The sequence below is a fragment of the Microtus oregoni genome, unplaced genomic scaffold (genome assembly GCF_018167655.1).
Source record: "Microtus oregoni isolate MIOR12 unplaced genomic scaffold, Mior012 000002F_ref0000024, whole genome shotgun sequence".
Taxonomy (NCBI): domain Eukaryota; kingdom Metazoa; phylum Chordata; class Mammalia; order Rodentia; family Cricetidae; genus Microtus; species Microtus oregoni.
In genome coordinates this window covers 889,543-908,286 of record NW_024543061.1, presented here as the reverse complement: position 1 = coordinate 908,286, position 18,744 = coordinate 889,543, and the positions used below count along the sequence as shown (strand labels likewise).

The 18,744-nt window shown below is 42.2% G+C and overlaps 1 protein-coding gene across 3 annotated transcripts in view; it reads right to left on the bottom strand.

The window, feature by feature from the left end:
* Positions 1–18,744, bottom strand: part of Herc3 (HECT and RLD domain containing E3 ubiquitin protein ligase 3) — a 99,350-nt gene that overhangs the window by 64,988 nt on the left and 15,618 nt on the right. The gene's annotated exons all lie outside the window — the stretch shown is intronic.

The window sequence follows — 18,744 nt, the reverse complement described above, 5'->3', positions numbered from 1 at the left end:
AGGCCTGGTGCCTCAGGGCAAAAGGAGCAAACAGTTGTGTCTCCTCAGATACCTGGGAAGAGAGCCTGCAATGCTGGCACTTACCCCCTTGTCCCTGAGTCCAGGACCCCAGCCTACAGGATGGTATCACCCACATGTAGGGTCTTCCATCCTCAGTTAATTAAAACTCAGAGACACCCCCAAAACATTCCTAGATGTCTATCTCCTAGGTGATCTGAGACTCAGGTGTTGACAATGAAGAAGAACCACAGTGACCATCATCCAAGGCAATTTTATTTTATAAGAGAACTGGGAAACCTGTAGGTTTTCAGAAAAACTTTGGGGACTTCTCAGTAGAAGAGTGGCATTTTCATACCTGTATATAAGATTCTTTGATCATACTTCCTCTCATTATGTATACTTACCATCTCTCCCCTACTTATCCCCTCCTATTCTCTAAAGTGCTCCTTCAATTTTCAGGTCTTTTTTTTTTTTTTTTAACTGAGATTCCACATATGAGAGAAAAAAAATTCTACTTGTCTCTCTGAGTTTGGCATATTTACTTAACGTGAGCCTCTCCAGTTTCATTTTCTTCTACATGACCAATCCATCCTAAATATAGATAGATATAGATACAGTTGGACCCATCATATATGTATGTATGTGTGTATGTGTGTGTTTATGTGCATGGACCTATATACATGTAGGGGCCCATCATGTATATGTATATATACATACATAATACATACATGCATGCATGCATACACACATGTATGGACCAAAAAAAGCAATAGTGAAAGTTCTGTAGCATCTGAAATCAAATTATGCTGCTGAAGTATAGGACCAGTGAAACAGAAAAAAGACCTGTATAGCAATGTAGAATAGAAAATCCAGAAATCAACCATACCACTGCCATTTGAGTTTTCAATAAAGGTGCTAAAAACATACGGTCGAAAACAGAGTTTCTTTAACAAGTAGTAGGAGACGGAAACTATATCCCTACCTTAGTGCCTATTTAAAAAAAAAAAAAACGATTTAATCTAGGTGTAGTAGCACAATCCTGTAGCCCTAGCCCTTAAGAAGTGGAAGCAGACAAATCAGGAGTTCAAAGTCATTTCTGCTGTATACTGAGTTCAAGGGTCAGTCTGGTTACATGTGACTTTCACTCAAAAAATAAATAAATAAAGTTACCAAAAATTGGTTCAAAGACCTTCATGTAAGCCCTATAATTGTGATACTAGTGCAGGTAAACGTGGGGAGAGATACTTTATGATGTAAGCATGGGCAGTGACTTTCTCATTAGGACTGAAGTTGTTGAGGACACAGTGAGAATTGACAGGTGGGACTGTGTCTAAGTACAAGGCTTCTGTGCAACAGAGCGAACCACTACCAGCAAAGGCACACCCAGAGAGCAAGGGAAACCCGTTACCATGTGTTCATGTGACAGAGGATCAATCACCAAAATACATAACAAATTATAAAAATTAAATGCCAGAGGGACAAATAATACAGTTAATAGATGGATGAATAAGTGATGCAGTTACTGGACGGATGAAGGAATTAACAGCCATTTCTCAAAGAAGTAGTTCAAGTGGCCAATGAGCAAACGAAACAGTTTCATCTTTAGCTTTCAGGAAATTGTAAATCACTTCTACACTGAAACCATTCCAAACTGGTCAGAATGGCTAGCACCAAGAGAACAATATGCCAGAGAGGCTGGGCAAGGACACGGAGATACTGGTAGATACTGGTGGTGGGAATAAACTTAGTACAGCAATTGAGGAGGGGTCTCCAAAAACTAAAACTAGAACTTCCTTCCACACGATCCAGTTGTACCATTTTGGATGTGTATCAGAAAGAGTCAAAGACAGCATGATAATAGAGGTAACCCACATGCTATATTAATCTAAAGACTATTTTAATAGACAGGTCATGGAACCATTTTGATACCTATCAGCTGATGAACGGCTGTGAAAATGTAGCACACACTCAATACATGCTCACGCTCACACACACATGATGAGGCAGAAAGACTGTCAGAGCTAGGGGATCAGGGACTTTGCTGTGATATTGTAACTCCTAGTAATATCAGAAGCCACAACCATAAAGTCTAACCAATGTGACTGTCCAAACAGAAACTGAACAATGAAGACACCAATGAATGTGCCAAATCAAACTGGATGGAAAAAAGTCTACAAGGCCTCAATGCTACATAAAAATCTGCAGGCAACTGAGTAAAGCTGGGACCAGAGAGGTGGTTTTCCCCAGCGAAGAGCACAGCAATTGGATATCTAGTGCCAATGGTCAATCCTGAAAACACAAATACAAGTAACATTTCTTAGACTTAACAGGTTATATTTAGGAAGATGTATGTATATACCTACATATATGCGTGCAATAACAACTGATTTTAAAAACAGGCCATGAATTTGAAGAAGAGCAGGCAGGAATATATGGGAGGGTTTAGAGGGAGCAAAGATAATGGAAAAATGTTGTAATTAAAATATAGTCTCAAAAATAACATTAAAAAAAAGTCTTCCAGATCTTTGGTTGTAGGGGTTTGGGAGATACGGGCTGTTTTAAGTGGGATTGTTTTCCGAGTTCTGTCTTATTTATTATTTGTGTAGGGAAAAAAAAGATATTTAATTTTGTATGTTGATTTTTTAAACTTTTCTTACAATGTTGATCAAAAGAATTTGGTGGAATTATTAGAGTCTTTGGGGTGTAGGACCATAGTAACACCAGCAAATATGTGCTGCTTGATTTCTTCTCATCTTCTGCCTTGTGCCTCTTTCTCTTGCGGTGTTGCTCTGGTTAGGATTTCAAGCACCGTACAGAAGAATGGTGACAGACCCTTGCCTTGTTACTGATTTTGGAAAAAATGCTATTTCCCCATTATGTGGCCTTGTGATTCTTTTATTCCTAGTCCCTTCAGAGCTACTATCATGAAGAGGAGTTGAATGCTCATCAAAGGAGTCTACTCTGTCTACTGAAATGACCATGGAGTGTTCTGCCCTCGATACAGTAATGTATTCCAGTGCATGTTTGCTGTGCTGCTGAATTCAGTGTGCAGGCGTTGTACTATAGAAGTCTGCGTTTATGTTGATCAGGGAAATGGGTCTGTAGTCTCCTGTGTTGCTGTTGTAACCTTATCCAATTTGGACACTAAAATAACACTGGCTTCATGAATAAGTTGGGAAGTTTTCATTTCCTCTGTATTTTGTGGAATGTTTTAAGAAACACTGTGCTGATAGTCTGGTAGAAACCAGCAGTGAATCAAGCTGGACCAGGCTTTGTTGATAGAGTTCTTACTAGCTGTTTAGTCTCTTTGCTTGCTACTGTATTTAGATTTTCTTTTTTCTATACTCTTAGTTTAATTTGGGAAGGTCCTATGTATCTAGAAACTTCTAGATTTTCTTATTTACTGAAATAGAAGTTTCCCAATGTCCCCTAACGATCCTCTGTGTTTCAGTGGGATCCTAGTCACCGTTTTCCTTTCTAACTCTGTTGTGTCTTCATCCATCCTTTGCTCAGTGTGGCGAGGGGTCTGATCATCGGTTTAATCCATTCAAAGGACTCACTGCTGCCGACTCTTCGTGTCGCTCTTTCCCTTTTCGTTTCCCTAGTCACACTTCTTCCTCTTCCCTCACCAGTTACAGAGTCACTGCTGATCTTCAGGCCTTCACAGCTATAAACATCTCTCTCCGGCTACTCTCACTATACAGCACAGTTCTGTACGTTATTTTCATTTTAATTGATTCTAGCATGGTTTTTTTTTTTCAGTCTCTTCAATGAGCAGTTGACCATTCAAATGCTTCATTTAAGCTCCAACTTCATATATTTTTATAATTTCTACTGTTAATTTCTAATTTTATCTTATTATGATGTGATAAAAGGTACTTTAATTTTCTATTTATGCTTGTTTTATGTCTAATATACGACCCGTTTTATAGAAAGTCCCATGAATTGCTGAGAAAAATGTATATTCTGAAGTTGTAGATGTGATTTAAGCCCTCTTAATCTACAGTGTTATGTTGTTTAACCCCAAAATGTTTCGTTCATGACTTGTGGGTGTAGTCTAGGTGACCTAATTAAGGTGGGGTATTTAAGTTATTCTCTATTATTGTATCGGGGTTCATCTGAGCCTTTATGCTCAGTAGTTTTTGTTTTAGAAACGTGGTCTACCAATGTTCAGGGAATATGTTTATAAAATGTGGGTCACCTTGATGGATGATCACCTTTATCAATCTTAAGAGACCTTCATTATCTTTTCTTTTTTCTTTTTTCTTTTTTTTTTTTTTTGGTTTTTCAAGACAGGGTTTCTCTGTGGCTTTGGAGCCTATCCTGGAACTAGCTCTTGTAGACCAGGCTGGCCTCGAACTCACAGAGTTCTGGGATTAAAGGCGTGCGCCACCACCACCCGGCTCTTCATTATCTTTTCTAACAATGGACTGGAGTCTACAATACCAGAAAATCCAATATAACTGTTTGCTTTTAGATTCTGTTGACTTGTAATCTTTTCCCCCCCACCTTATCCCTTTCATGCTGGGCTTATCCTTACCAGCAAGGTGAGTTTGCTACAGACAGAAAACAATTGAGTCTTGTTTTCACATCCAAATCCCATATGGGCATGCCTGTGTTTACCGTCTCTACCGTCTGTGGCTCACACTTAATGACTATGAACTCTTTTAACTCATTATTATGAGAGGTCTTTATTCTCCCTTCAGTTCCAAGAGGCAGCTTTGCTGCATACAGGAATGGATGCTGGCAGTTATTTTCCTCCAGGACCTGAAGGAGACCATTCCATGCCCTCCTGCTTTGGGGATACTAAGAGAAGTCTACTGCTACTGATGTATTTGTCTTCTCTCTCCCTCTCTCTCTCTCTCTCTCTCTCTCTCTCTCTCTCTCTCTCTCTCTCTCTCTCGGATGCCTGTATACGTGACCTGTAATCTTCCTCTCACAGCTTGCAACAGTTGTTTATGGTGGTAGTCTATATCACTGATGTTTTACCATACCAATACACAGACATTCTTTAATGGTTTTGTCTTTTTGAAGTTCTAAAAGTCTCCCTTAAATGTCTACCTCTTTTCCAAGAATTGGGAATTTTTATCCTTTAATTTTATGGAATGTTTTCTGTGCCTTTAAATTGTGCATCTTCTTCTTGTAGGTCCATGGCTCACAAACCTGATCTTTTAGTGGTATTTCAGAGGTCTTATAAGTTCAGTACATCCTTCATTGGTCCTCTGCTGCTCTGTGGATTTTTGGATGCCTCTCTGCTGTTGCTGTTCCCTGATATCCTGCCTCCCACATGACTTAGTGGGTCAGTGAGACTTTTTCAATTGAACTTTTTATTTGACTGAACTTCTCATTTCCAATTCTCCAATTTGATCTTTTTCTAAGGGTTTTAGTTATTTTGAATTGTTTATCACTTTAAAAAAAATTGTGACAGTGTTTCTAGTCCTGACCTTGAACTCCCTAGATGCCCAAGGACGACCCTGAACTTCTGATCCTCCTACCTCTACCCCCTGAGTGCTTGGATTACAGGTGTGCATTATCCCACCTGTATATACAATTGTGGTTTATACAATGCCACAGACTCAACCAAGGGCCTTGAGCCGATGACTCAAGGACTTCACCAACTGAACTATATCTCCAGCCCCTTCATCACTCTTAATTTTTTTTTAAATCTCATGTTCATGGGTGTTTTGCCTGTATGTGTGTCTGTGCACTGTGTGTGTACAGTACCCATGGAGGCCAGAAGAGGGCAAAGGCTCCCCAGGAACAGGAGTTAAGAAGGTTGTCAACCATCACATGGGTGCTGGGAATCTAACCAGGTCCTCTGCAATAGCAGTAAGTGCTCTTCACCCTGAGTCATCTCTCCAGTCAACCCCCAACCACTTTTATATCTCACATCATCCTCCTAGTTTTCATTTAGCTATTCACTTGCATTTGCTTTGAGTCTGTTCTAGTGCTTCTTCACACTCTTCTTGTATTTGCTGATCATTCTCATCATCAATCTTTTGAATTCTTTATACATCATCCACTTCACTATCGCTGGATTTGATTGCTACAGCATTTTGAACTTTTGGAGGACTCATGTTGCCTTGGTCCCTCATCCCGTATTTCTTGTGTTTCTAAACTGAGATTTATGCATCTGGAGCCATGTTCCTAGTTTAAACTTCTGAACTCCCAGATTATGTCACTTGGGTTATTTGCCAAAATTCAGGAAGAACTACACTGTAGGAGGTTTGGGGTACGGTTTCTCAGAACTGTGCTTCAATAGTTAAACTCTCAGCCGGCGTCCTCAATGTGCCAGGCATGATCCCGGCACTACTCCCAGAGAAGGAACCTAACTGCAAAGGGACCCAATTACAACTCCAGTAAAATGGGGAAGAGAACAAGACAATACTACGTGAAGGAAGAAGATACTACTTAGACTAGGACTATGAAAAGATAAAAACAATACTAGAGGACAATACTAAAAGACATAAAAATTAGAGCGAAATGTAATAGGAGGAAGCAAAGAACAGAAAAGAGTTAGAGCAGATCCAAGAAAAATAAAGCAAATAATAAAAATAATGAAAAAAAATTAAAAGCAGGAAATACTAGGAGAAAAAAAGAACAGAAAAGTGTCTAGATGAAGAACAAAATAATAAAATCAAAAGAAAAAAAGGAGACAGAATTTAAAAGTAAATATTAAAGCTAGGTATGGAGGTTCATGTCTAGAGTCACAGCACTCTGGAGGCTGAGGCCAGACTTGGCCCTGTGGTGAAAACCAGTCTCAAGAAAATAAGTAGCAAAACAGAAATTAGATATTACAAAGGGACATGGAAGAGGAATACAAAGGACACAGAAAAATGAGAACACACAAAAGTAGAATTTGCATGCAAATATTTAAAATAATTGATCTAAGCAATATCAAATCAGTCTCTACAGGGAAAAAAAATGGATTTTAATGGCACCATAAAAAGGCGAGGGTAGCTAAAAGGAGGGCAGGTTCCCCCTAAGGAGGTCAATCATGTGGCTGTTTTGGCCATGCACCAACCGTCCAGCGCAGGGTCTGTGTGTCATTGCGAGTCCTCATTTGCCTTTTTCATGTTCATGTAGCAACCACAGGCTATGTCGTGTGGCCAGAAAGTCATGGTTACCCTGTGCTGTCTTGTTCTTCAAGACTGGATGGGGCAGGCCACAAGCTTTCAGCCAGCTGGGCCCAGTCTCCAGCACCTTGAGAGTCCTATGATGGGACAGCTCAACCCTATGGGGATGCTGGGACCTACACCTGAGGGGGAATGCTTGCACGCTGCACTTGGGTTTGTGAACGTTCTACAAGTTGGGATCCACACACAGTGACCCACGGGCTCATTCCCCTCCTCCCAGAGCTCAGGCAACCACTCCCTCTGCTGAGTTTTCATTTTAAGCTTCCCTACTGATACCTGTTAGAGTTTTAGTATAAACTGTGCTCAGAGGCTCACAGGTCTGAACAGGTGGGCCCTAATGGTAAAGTTGCCTCAGGGTTTGTGCAGTGTTTGGTAGTAAGCCCTAGACAGAGGATGTGGATTACCAAGGGGCAGCCACTGAGGGTTACACTTCTGACCTTCCTCTGGCCTGGACACTTTCTCTCTGTTTATTCTGCTGAAACACAGGCAAGCTGTCTCAGTACACTCCAGATCTTGTATCTCTTCTCTCATCCCACCATAGCTCCATGAGTGAATGCAGCACCTGCTTAAGACCAACATGGAAGGCTGAAATTCAAACTGACTCCCAGGACACAGACAGAGCTGCACATCAGAAAAACTGACCCGCAGCAAGTGGGTAGATATGTCAATGCCTGCCTTAAAGCCAGGCTTGCAGGCAAGGAAGCCCACCCCCAGCAGAGCTGTAACACACTATCACTACTATGAACATCCACTTGGTCACTAGTGGACCCCCGCACACGGCTGATGTGAGTGTACTCAGAACAACCAAAAATAATCCAACAACTGGAATAAAAAAACATCACTGAGAGCCACAGCAGCAGACTAGATCAAGCAAAAGAACGTAAAAAGAAGTCAAAGAACTGACTCACCTAGAAAGGAAGGAAATATAAAAGTGAATAGAATGCCACATTTAAGCATACTTGCCTATGACGTCAGTAGTAAAAGGGAAATGCCAAGGGTTGCGGGTTCAGGGACAGCTAGAGGCTGACTCAAAAGGAAACTCGACTGACAAGGAAGAAGCAGAGCTGACAGAACAGCCTTAAAGGAACAAATCGTTGCAATTCCACAGGAAGACAAAGAAATGGAGAAAGCCACGGGAGATACACGCACACACAAACATACATATACATCTGTGTGCACATATACATATATTAATATATAATTAAATACACACACACACACACACATATATATATATATATATAAAATAACTAAAACTTGCCAATACTCAGGAACAATAGTGCATCACAACTCCAATTAGATTTAACTTAGTCAAAAGTCAAAGACAAAGAAGCAAGAACAGTTTTCAAGACACACAGAATCAGAGTGACAGATTTCTAGGTAGAAGCCTAGCAGGTCAGGAGAAAAGAGGATGATACATCAGAGATATACAACAGCAGGTATGGATCAAACTAAGCATCCAACAACGGACGCGTGAATAACATAAATTTGGAATTTATGCATAGTAAGATATTATTTAGCCATAAAAGGATGGAATTCTGTGGTATGGGGAAATACGGATGAGTTTGGAAGATACTATGTTAGGTGAATAAATCAGGCACAAAACCAACTTTGTAGACTCTCACGTAAATATATATGGAAGCTATGAACATTCATATTCAACATATTCAACAGAAATAGAGCAGAACAGGGGATACCAGAGAAAATGAAGGGGATCAGGGAGATGGGGGGGGGGAGACAGAGAGAGAAAGGCCAATAGCGGAAGGGTGCAGTTGGAGAGAAGAAATAAACACTATGCAGGGTGTTCGGGAAGAAAAGGTATCAACGGTCTGAGCTAACACTGAACCCTTCATCCTACGATACCAACCTACCAGGCAAGATGTGCCCACTGGCGCAACAGTACCATGCCTGTTCAACAACCACACTCTAGATCAGATCTGATGCCTGCTCCACAGAAGGGAATTCATGCCTGGCACTATAAACACGGTCAAAACATGTGGTTAGGCAAGTCATAGGCCCTAGAGCAGAATCTATAGATGTTGGTTTGCCTTCATGTTGTCAAACTGCCATCTAAATATTTATGTTATGTCCATCTATCTGGCTGCTTTTACCTTGGTCAGAGAAGCTTCTCATTGCAGTGGGTAATGGTTAAAATAACAAAATGTAGCCACACTGTAACTTTTCTATTGCTTGAAAGATTTTGCTGGAGTATATAAGCTGTAAGGAAAAAACCAAAGGAAGAGAGAAGGAAAACACACACCAGTAAAGATACAGAAGGAGAGATGTAGAAGGAAGTCATCAGGGAAGCAGAGGAAGGGACACATCAGGGCAGAAGAACAGAACAAAAAAGAAAAGGGCAGAACAAGGACAAAAAGGATAAGAAAATTAAAAAGAAGCTTCTAATCCCTCAAAAAAGAACTCTGTATGTTTTCCTGCCCAGTCTCTGGCCTGGAAAAGGCTGGACCCTCTACACCAGGGAAACCAGGAAAAGTTATACACACAAGCTCATCTCTCCAAAGGAAAGAGATGTTTACCTGTCTCCTACCTAGAATGCTAAGGCCAGGTTTCACCCAAATTCCCTTGAATATTATGCTTGTTTATCCCAGACTTTCCAGCCCTGCATCTTGGGTATTGCTTCTCAGTCCATCCTTATGAGACATATCATGTGTACTTTACAACAACCCAAGTAACTGTTCTCTTTTGTCCACGCCAATCCTGACTCCGACAGGAACTATGTTTACTTCAGCCATTCTCTATAGACCCTTATTCTGAGCACTGTTTGTAAGCCAAACAGAACACATCTTTCTGGAAGAAGCTGTGTGTACTTTCTACAGAGTTTCAGTGTAAACAAACATGTCTTAAGCTTTGTTGACTGAACTGTCATCAGGAAATCTTTCCAAAATTGTACTGTACACAAAGATAGCTAAAATAAATGTCTGGTGTCAGACTCTAGAAGTCTGAACCAACACTAGCTAACTAAATCATATTGAAACAGATTTCCTTCTTGCCTCTTGACAATCATCATTTCCCTGACGGCCATAAGCACCTGCAGGGACCCCAAAATTTATGATGACAAACTCTTGATTCTGATAGAGCCAGGCTGTTTCTTAATATATCAGCCTGGATATTTAGTTGGCAGATGCTCTACAGCTCTTTGAAATTCTCTGTAAGCTAATGTTGCTGTTTTGGAATATTACTTTAACTAGGCAAAGATGTGTTGCATTTGTTTATGCTGTGGAATATTATTTTAGCTATGTGAAGGTGTGTTGCATTTGTTTCTGCTGCCTTTGTTAGCAATGGAAAGATAAGTGACATTTGTTAGTGCTTCCCTTGTTTAATTATGTAAAGATGTGTTGCATCTGTTTCACCTTGCCTGCCTAAGGCACCTGATTGGTCTACTAAGAAGCTAAATGGCCAATAGTTAGGCAGAAGAGGGATAGGTAGGGCTGGTGGGCACAGAGAAGGAGGAGGAGAGATAGAGGGGGAAGGAAGGGGACACACCCCAGGCCAGAAGCCAGCCAGACAGACAGACATGAGAAGCAGTGAAAGTCAGGCATACAGAAATAAAGGTTAAAAAAACCCACTCAGATAAAGAGAAGCAAATTAAAATAAGACCCAAGATAAGGCCAAGCATTCATAAATAATAAATAAGTCTCTGTGTCGTGATTTGCGAGCTGGTTGGTGGCCCAAAAGAAAGTCTATTATATGTGCCAGCATTTATTATTTGACACATTATCTAACATTATTAAAATATATATTGAAATTTCTTCTGTATAATACAATAACTCTCTTATAATTTCATGATGCTACAACAAAGTGCTTAAAGTTGGGTAACTTATATAGTAATAAGGTTTATCACTTCAGTGCCTGGGGTACCCAAACAACACAATGTCTGGGTTACAGCCTCCTGGACAACATCACAGCTTGCTTGCTGGCCAGCCAGCCGGGCCCTATTGATGGGCTCCAGTCCTAAAGGGAAAAGGCAGAGTTTCTGAGGATAACACATGCATGTGTGCACACACATACTCATGTACATTGTTTAAAAAGTATGCAGCTGTCAACAGTTGTCTAATGATCCTATCAATGAAAGGAGAATTGCTATCCCTTTTTGTTAACAAAGTATCTTATTTACATTTAGTGTTTAGCTAGTAGGTTAAAAAAAATTCAAACTTCTTTGTGATCTTCTTTCTTTTTTTCTGTAAGGATGAACAGAAAGTAAATGTAAGCAGGAAAAACAAACTGAGAATAAAATCCTATCAGGAAGACCTAGTCAAACTGAGACGTTTGTGTGGGAGCTGGAGAGATGGCTCAGTGGTTAGAGCATTGGCTGTTTCTGCAGAAGACCCTAGTTACTACCCAGCACCCACACGGTGCCTTACAACCACCTGTAACTCCAGCTCCACAGAATCTGATGCCTCCCTCTGACTTCCATGGACACCAGATACACAACTGGTACATAAACACACAGGCAGGCAAACACTTAAAATAAATAAACAAATATTTTTCATTAAAGATTTATCAAAATCCAATTGTCATCCCAAATTCAACTCTTTTGTCCTTTACATATACTTCAGACAATAATACTGACCTAATTTAGAGCCATCGTGAGGATTAATGTGCTTTATAATGCTAATCATAGCATGGACGATGACAGCTTATAATAGGTATAAACAGTCTTGCAACGACAAGTAAGCGGAGCCTCTTATTTGGATGCAAGCCGCTGGCTATTTTCTAAAATAATGCTAATTATAAAACACCAATAACTCCTCGCATAAAGACGGTAGCTAATTAATAAGCATATATTTTCTAAAATCTCAACTGTCTTTAAAGAAAGTAGTATGGCTGTCACAGGCAGAAAACAGTCACTTAGGATCAACCCCACCAGAAGGTGGTCTACCTACCCACTAAAGATTAGCATTGGGTTGATTACTGTCACCATCCCCATCAGAGGGGTTATGCAACTTCCTGGGCCACCTGCCACTCAAATGGAAAAGCAAGGGGAGTGTTGAATTCAGACATTTCCCATGGTGACTTCTGCCTTCAACACCAGAGTTACACTCTTCAATAACACAGAGTCAGTATCGGATCACTTCTGTCTCCTTTCAGCTCAGCTAATACGCTTTTCACCAAGAACTGTCACATCCTCCGGATGCCAAGAGCTGAAAGCCGAACAGCAGCAGCAGCCCCAGTTCTGGGAACTGAGACTTTTGGACGTTCTTCTTTATAAACCTCACTCATCAAACAGCAGAGCTATTCCATTCAGTGCTGGCATTATGGAAGTGCTCAGATGGAATACAAAATGTGTATGAATTGGCTTAAATTCCCTACAGGAAAGGAAGAAATTAACCAGGAGGAAGTGCAAAGAAAGAATCCTAGCTATGACTCAAACCTGGCATTAGGGATTTGTCATAAAGTGTCACCCTTGGGGTTCCCTACAAAAGGTTTCCAGAGTAGAAGTCTAACAGAATCAAATTCAATTACATTTATTGTACCTACCACACTTCCTGCCTATTCAAGACAGGAAATGTTAAAAGATATTCATACAAATTCAGACATCCCTAATAATACAAGGATTAGCTTATACCAAAGTCGCATCCCTGGTGCTACAAGTCATAACATTAAAGAGTAATTGCTCAGTCATCTTTTCATGAGTGACTTATCAAAGCCAAGGGCTTTGGTAAAGGCTTTTAAAGCAAAAGGCAAGGCTCTTTGGCATTGTTGCTTTGTGAATAAAGTGGCTGTTTTTTTGCTGTAGACTTTCGCTGTAGCTAACTCCCTTTCTGTTACATATTTGGGAATTAATTATTACCTAGTTCAGAAGTTTCCCACTGCCAGGCCTTGTTCCTTTCTCCTACGTAAATGCAGAAATCTGCCTTCCTGCAAATTATCTTAATCAACAGGCATTCAGTCAGTGTTTAGGGTCCAGGAAAACAGAATCCCATTTAAGATATTCATAGATCTTCAAGGGCATTACTACCTGTCCAAGCTGCTGCTCTGTTTTACCCCACAACACCCAGGATCAGAACCACTGACAACAGTGTAGCCCGGAAATGATCATTTAGAGGCCTGGGTCTCTTCTTTGCTTAGAGCAGTAAGTCTAACTCCAGACCTAGGCCCGTAGAAACTGCAGTGTCAGCTTGCACTCCCACCAGCAAATTCAGGAGTGTTCCCTTTACTCCACAACCTCTCCAGCATAACATGTCATCAGTGTTTTTGATCTTGGCCATTCTTACAGGAAAATGAATACAGCCCCTTTGGATATCAGTTTGGTGATTTCTCAGAAAATTAGGAAACAACCTTCCTCAAGACCCAGAAATATCACTTTTGGGTATATACCCAAAGGATGTTCAATCGTACCACAAGGACATGTGCTCAACTATGTTCATAGTAGCACTGTTTGTCATAGCCAGAACCTGGAAACAACCTAAATGCCCCTCGACCAAAGAATGGATAAGGAAAATGTGGTATATTTACACAATGGCATACTACACAGCAGAAAAAAATAACAACATCTTGAAATTTGCAGGCAAATGGGTGGAGCTAGAAAACATCATATTTAGTGAGGTGACCCAGACCTAGAAAGACAAATATCATATCTACTCACTCATAAGTGGTTTTTAAACATAAAGCAAAGAAAACCAGCCTACAAATCACAATCCCAGAGAACCCAGACAACAATGAGGCCCCTAAGAGAAACATACATGGCTCTAATCTACATGGGAAGTAGAAAAAGACAAGATCTCCTGAGTAAACTGGGAGCATGGGGACCATGGGAGAAGGTAGAGGGGAGGGGAGAGGTATAGAGGGGAGCAGAGTAAAATGTATAGCTCAATAAAATCAATATAAAAAAAAACTTCAAAAAAAAAAAAGAAGAAAGAAAGAAAGAAACTGCAGTGCCTGGTGTATGCGCTTATCCAGAGCCGTTAGCTTTCCCCAGGTTGCTTGGTTACCTGGTAGCCTCTATGCATGCTGAGAGAAAGTGGCGCGCTGATTTAAACAATCTGTGCCCTGTTCATAATTTTACTGAAAATAAACCTTTTTATTTTACCTTTTATCTACTACTCTGATAGTGCAGTGCACTAACCTTCCTCTCTAGAACCCCCTGATTATTTAATTCCTTTCTTAACTAACTTTCTCACAGAGTGCTCTCTCTCTCTCTCTCTCTCTCTCTCTCTCTCTCTCTCTGTGTGTGTGTGTGTGTGTGTGTGTGTGTGTGTGTGTGTGTGTTTGTGTGTGTATGTGTGTATGATTTTCTATGGGGCAAAAGAATTCCAGCCCTGGAACCTGCTAGGGCTGGGGAACTGCTGGTTTTGAGGATATCTATTACCGGGAACGTTTGTAACGGGTAAAACAAAGAGAGAAAGATGGAGAAAAATAAAGAAACATGAACAGACGATTCCCATTGTGAGTAGACTTCTTTACCCTCGGACTTGTAGCCCCACTCTGCTCATCCTGGCATCTTTAACTGAATCCCATTACCCTGGAAATCAGTGTGTGTGAAGAAGTAACAAGTGGGATGCTGACAGCGGGGTGGGATGCTGACAGCGGGGTGGGATGCTGACAGTGGGGTGGGATCACAGAGGGACAGTGAGGGGTGGGATGCTGACAGCGGGGTGGGATCACAGAGGGACAGTGAGGGGTGGGATGCTGACAGTGAGGGGTGGGATGCTGACAGTGGGGTGGGATGCTGACAGTGGGGTGGGATGCTGACAGTGGTGTGGGATGCTGACAGTGGGGTGGGATGCTGACAGTGGGGTGGGATGCTGACAGTGGTGTGGGATGCTGACAGTGGGGTGGGATCACAGAGGGACAGTGAGGGGTGGGATGCTGACAGTGGGGTGGGATGCTGACAGTGGGGTGGGATGCTGACAGTGAGGTGGGATGCTGACAGTGGGGTGGGATGCTGACAGCGGGGTGGGATCACAGAGGGACAGTGAGGGGTGGGATGCTGACAGTGGGGTGGGATCACAGAGAGATAGTGAGGGGTGGGATGCTGACAGCGGGGTGGGATGCTGACAGTGGGGTGGGATGCTGACAGTGGTGTGGGATGCTGACAGTGGGGTGGGATCACGGAGGGATAGTGAGGGGTGGGATAGTGACGGTGGGGTGGGATCACGGAGGGATAGTGAGGGGTGGGATGCTGACATTGGGGTGGGAATCAATGGACACAAACAAAAGTTTCTACTGAGCTTATGAAAAATATTTCAATATCTATTTTTCACTTATAAATTAAGTTGCTTATAAAAATATAATTTGAGCAGGGAAAACTCATTTTGCTTGCTTGTCTTACTATAAAGGACAGGGAACACACAAGTCTCCCTATACCACCAGTTCTGTAACTCTATGTCTTAGAAAATTATGAATAAACTATGGACAAGAACATAAAGGAATTAGTAATAATCCTACAATGCCTCTAATCAGTAGAGCTACCTCAGTGGGGACGGGGAGGGTGCGGCTGATACGAGAATGTAGGGTGGAGAAAGAAGGAAAGGCACAATGCAGAAGAGCCAGACCCCAGGAGAGCTGGCCACTGGGTTTTGATGAGATGCAGTAAGTGGTAAGGAAAATACTTCCAGTTATCTCAGGTCTGCTTGTCCTCAGCCTATTTACAAATGGATTCCTCGCAGACACACACACACACACACACACACACACACACACACACACACCCCTAAACAATAACCCTCCACTCCTTAAAGAATTCTACAGACTCCTGGCACAGCCATATTTGGCCTATCCTTGAAAACCCACTTCTTGCAGTTTGACTGCTGGCTCATAGGTTAACAGCATGCACTGCTCTCACAGAAGACCTGAGTGAGGTTCCTAGCACCCACACTGCAGTCCACAACCACCTAGAACTTCATTCTAGGGGATCCGATACCTTCTTCCGGCCCCAATGGGCAACTGAACTCATGTGCACATAACCCCATGTGTAATTCTTCAGAAAGAAACCACCCCTTCCGGTCACATACAGGACGGAGGTGCAGTACTGATTGGAGAGGCTGATAAATGACAGTCTGAGGAAACAATGGAGCCGCAAGGCATCTACAGCAACACATATTCTCAAGGAGGAAAAGAAATCCAACCCCGGGTATCTGTAGAAGGTATCAAAAGCCAAGCCTGTGTGTCAGTTACAGACAAAGGGAGTAAACAACCCTGACAGCTGGTGGGACAGACTGAAGGCACAAGGCCAGACCAAGGACCTCCGTCCTGAGATCTCCCAACTTCCCTCCTTGGCAGGTCAGATTCAATAGCTCCTTGAGCCACTGGATTTCCAAGACACGACGTTTTAGGGCAAAGCAGCGAGTCTTATACGGCTACATCAGACATCCACACTGCTCTAGGTGTTATGGATGCAATGAATATTGACAAAAAACAAGACTCCATTCTCACCTTCTTTGCAGCCAGAAAAGGGCACATGAACTATTTCTGCATCTAAGATCTTAAAGCCCATGAGAATAACTCTAACTCACTTCTCATCACGTTCTCAAAGCCTTGATGTACATCATCACATACTTAGTCTGAGAAAACTTCATACTCCAAAGGCAACTGATCGGTGTAATGTGAACTGACACCTCAACCTGGTCCTCATAAGAACACCCTCCTGGCAAAGGGCTTCCATGCCGTTTCCTCCCCAGTGCCACCTGAAGGTCCATTCTGATGCCAGGAACACAAGGTCACTCCCCTTCCGTTCTTTCCCCCACTACAGGAGACTGAATCCAGACTCCTGTGCATGCTAGTCAAGTATTCTATGTGCAAATTTGTATCCACAGCCCTCTACAGTCCTTCTCTGTCTAGTAGCTCACCACGTAAGGATTCCCAACAAGCACAGAGAGCAAGCAAGCTCAATCTCTTTCTTTCACTCATTAAAAATAAATCCCATGGGGCCCAGATTTAGAGCACCATGAAAAAGTTAAAGCGAGAGAGGGAGGCACCCACCCACACATCTCTCCATTCAGAGGCACTATTCCGCAGTTGCTGGAGAGTTTATAATTAACATACTCGCTTAACTTGGAACAGAAATTTCCCGATTCTCTTGTAATTTACACAGGGGTATGACTGACCACAAACTTAGATCACAGGTAGGATCAGCATCCCTGGCTGACTCCAAAGGCCTTCTTGGTGTTCCCTCTCTGGTTTTCTGCATTCAGCCAGTCTTGACTGTGGCAGATGCTGGCCTAACTCAACTACAAGCAGACAGAGAGTTGCTCCGAACCGTTCACTTCCTTCCAGAGGCCCAGGCGGTTGCCAGAGGCTCCATGAACTCTATACCGAGGATCTGTGAAAACGTGAGATTGCATTCCCACCCCTTTACTATAGTGTCTTCTAAAGATGGCTGCCATCAGTGTGCTACCTGGTTTCTGTTTCTTTTCCTACCTGCTGCCACCCTAGGATCTAAGGCAAAGTTGCAGCGAGAGACACGTGCACCCCACCTTTACAGTGAAAACAGCTACCAGTACAGGACCGTGTAGAACATGTAATCCCAGCTCCTGGGAGGTAGAGACAGGAGCTCAGCTGTTCGAGGTCATCTTTGACTTCAAGGGAAGTTTACACGTAGCTGGAGGATGTGTCAAAAACAACAATTACTCCCCCCCCCCCAAAACCTACAATATCAGAACAAGAAGTCTCCTTCTTTGACAGAAAGGGGAACTGAAACTCAGAAAGGATCCTGTCCAGGGCTACACTTATTTCCTGATAGTAAAAAGAGCAGGCCAACTCTCACACTCTCAGCTCAGGCATCCGGTCTTGTAATTCCAGAGACAGGTCAGAGTTTTTCATCTGCTAGACAACTGCAAAGATCATGCATGACTCCTGACATTTGAGATAGGGCGGGAGATATTACATTAACCAACAGCACAGACCACCTCCAGAGTGGACAAGCGGATCAGACAGGGTTAAGCAAACCCTGCACTAGGCTACCTGGCTTTGCTATCTTTATTACTAAAATGACCATTCAGCTCCCAGAATACTCTCCTGCAAGAGTTGGTCAGGTGAGCATAGTCCTTCAAGATGGGCATGGGGCCGGTGAGATGAAAAGCACTTGATACAAAACCTGACAACTCAAGTTCAATCTCACATAAAGAAGGAAGGGAAGGACAAAGTTCACAAAGCTGAACTGACATCCCATGGTACAGGCATGCCCACACACACCCCTTCCTCCCCCCGCTCCCACTCCTTTCTTACCCCTGCACACAAATACACACACATTTTAAAAATAAGTCACTGGAGTAAGGTGAGTCCAAGGTACCCAACTCCTGCCTGACCAAGACCATTCCCTAAGATGAGCAGGGTCCGAGCTGCCACACCCCCCTGTAGGAATCCACTGTTCCTCTCACCTAAAGAAACGGGATGTTAATGAGCTTAAGGTGAGACAGTGAGCTGTGAAGGACCGAAAAAAGATCTGCATTTTTCATGTTTTCCACCAAGAAGACTATCAGTAAAAAATAAAAAATTTCCCACTGTCTTCAAGGTAGTTATATATTATGCTAATAGCTAAAACATAATAAATACAACTTATGCATTTATTGACAGTTTTCACTGACTGTTTGTACTGCATAAAACAATCAATCATTTGAACGCTGTTCATAGTAGATGCACCGTATAAAAG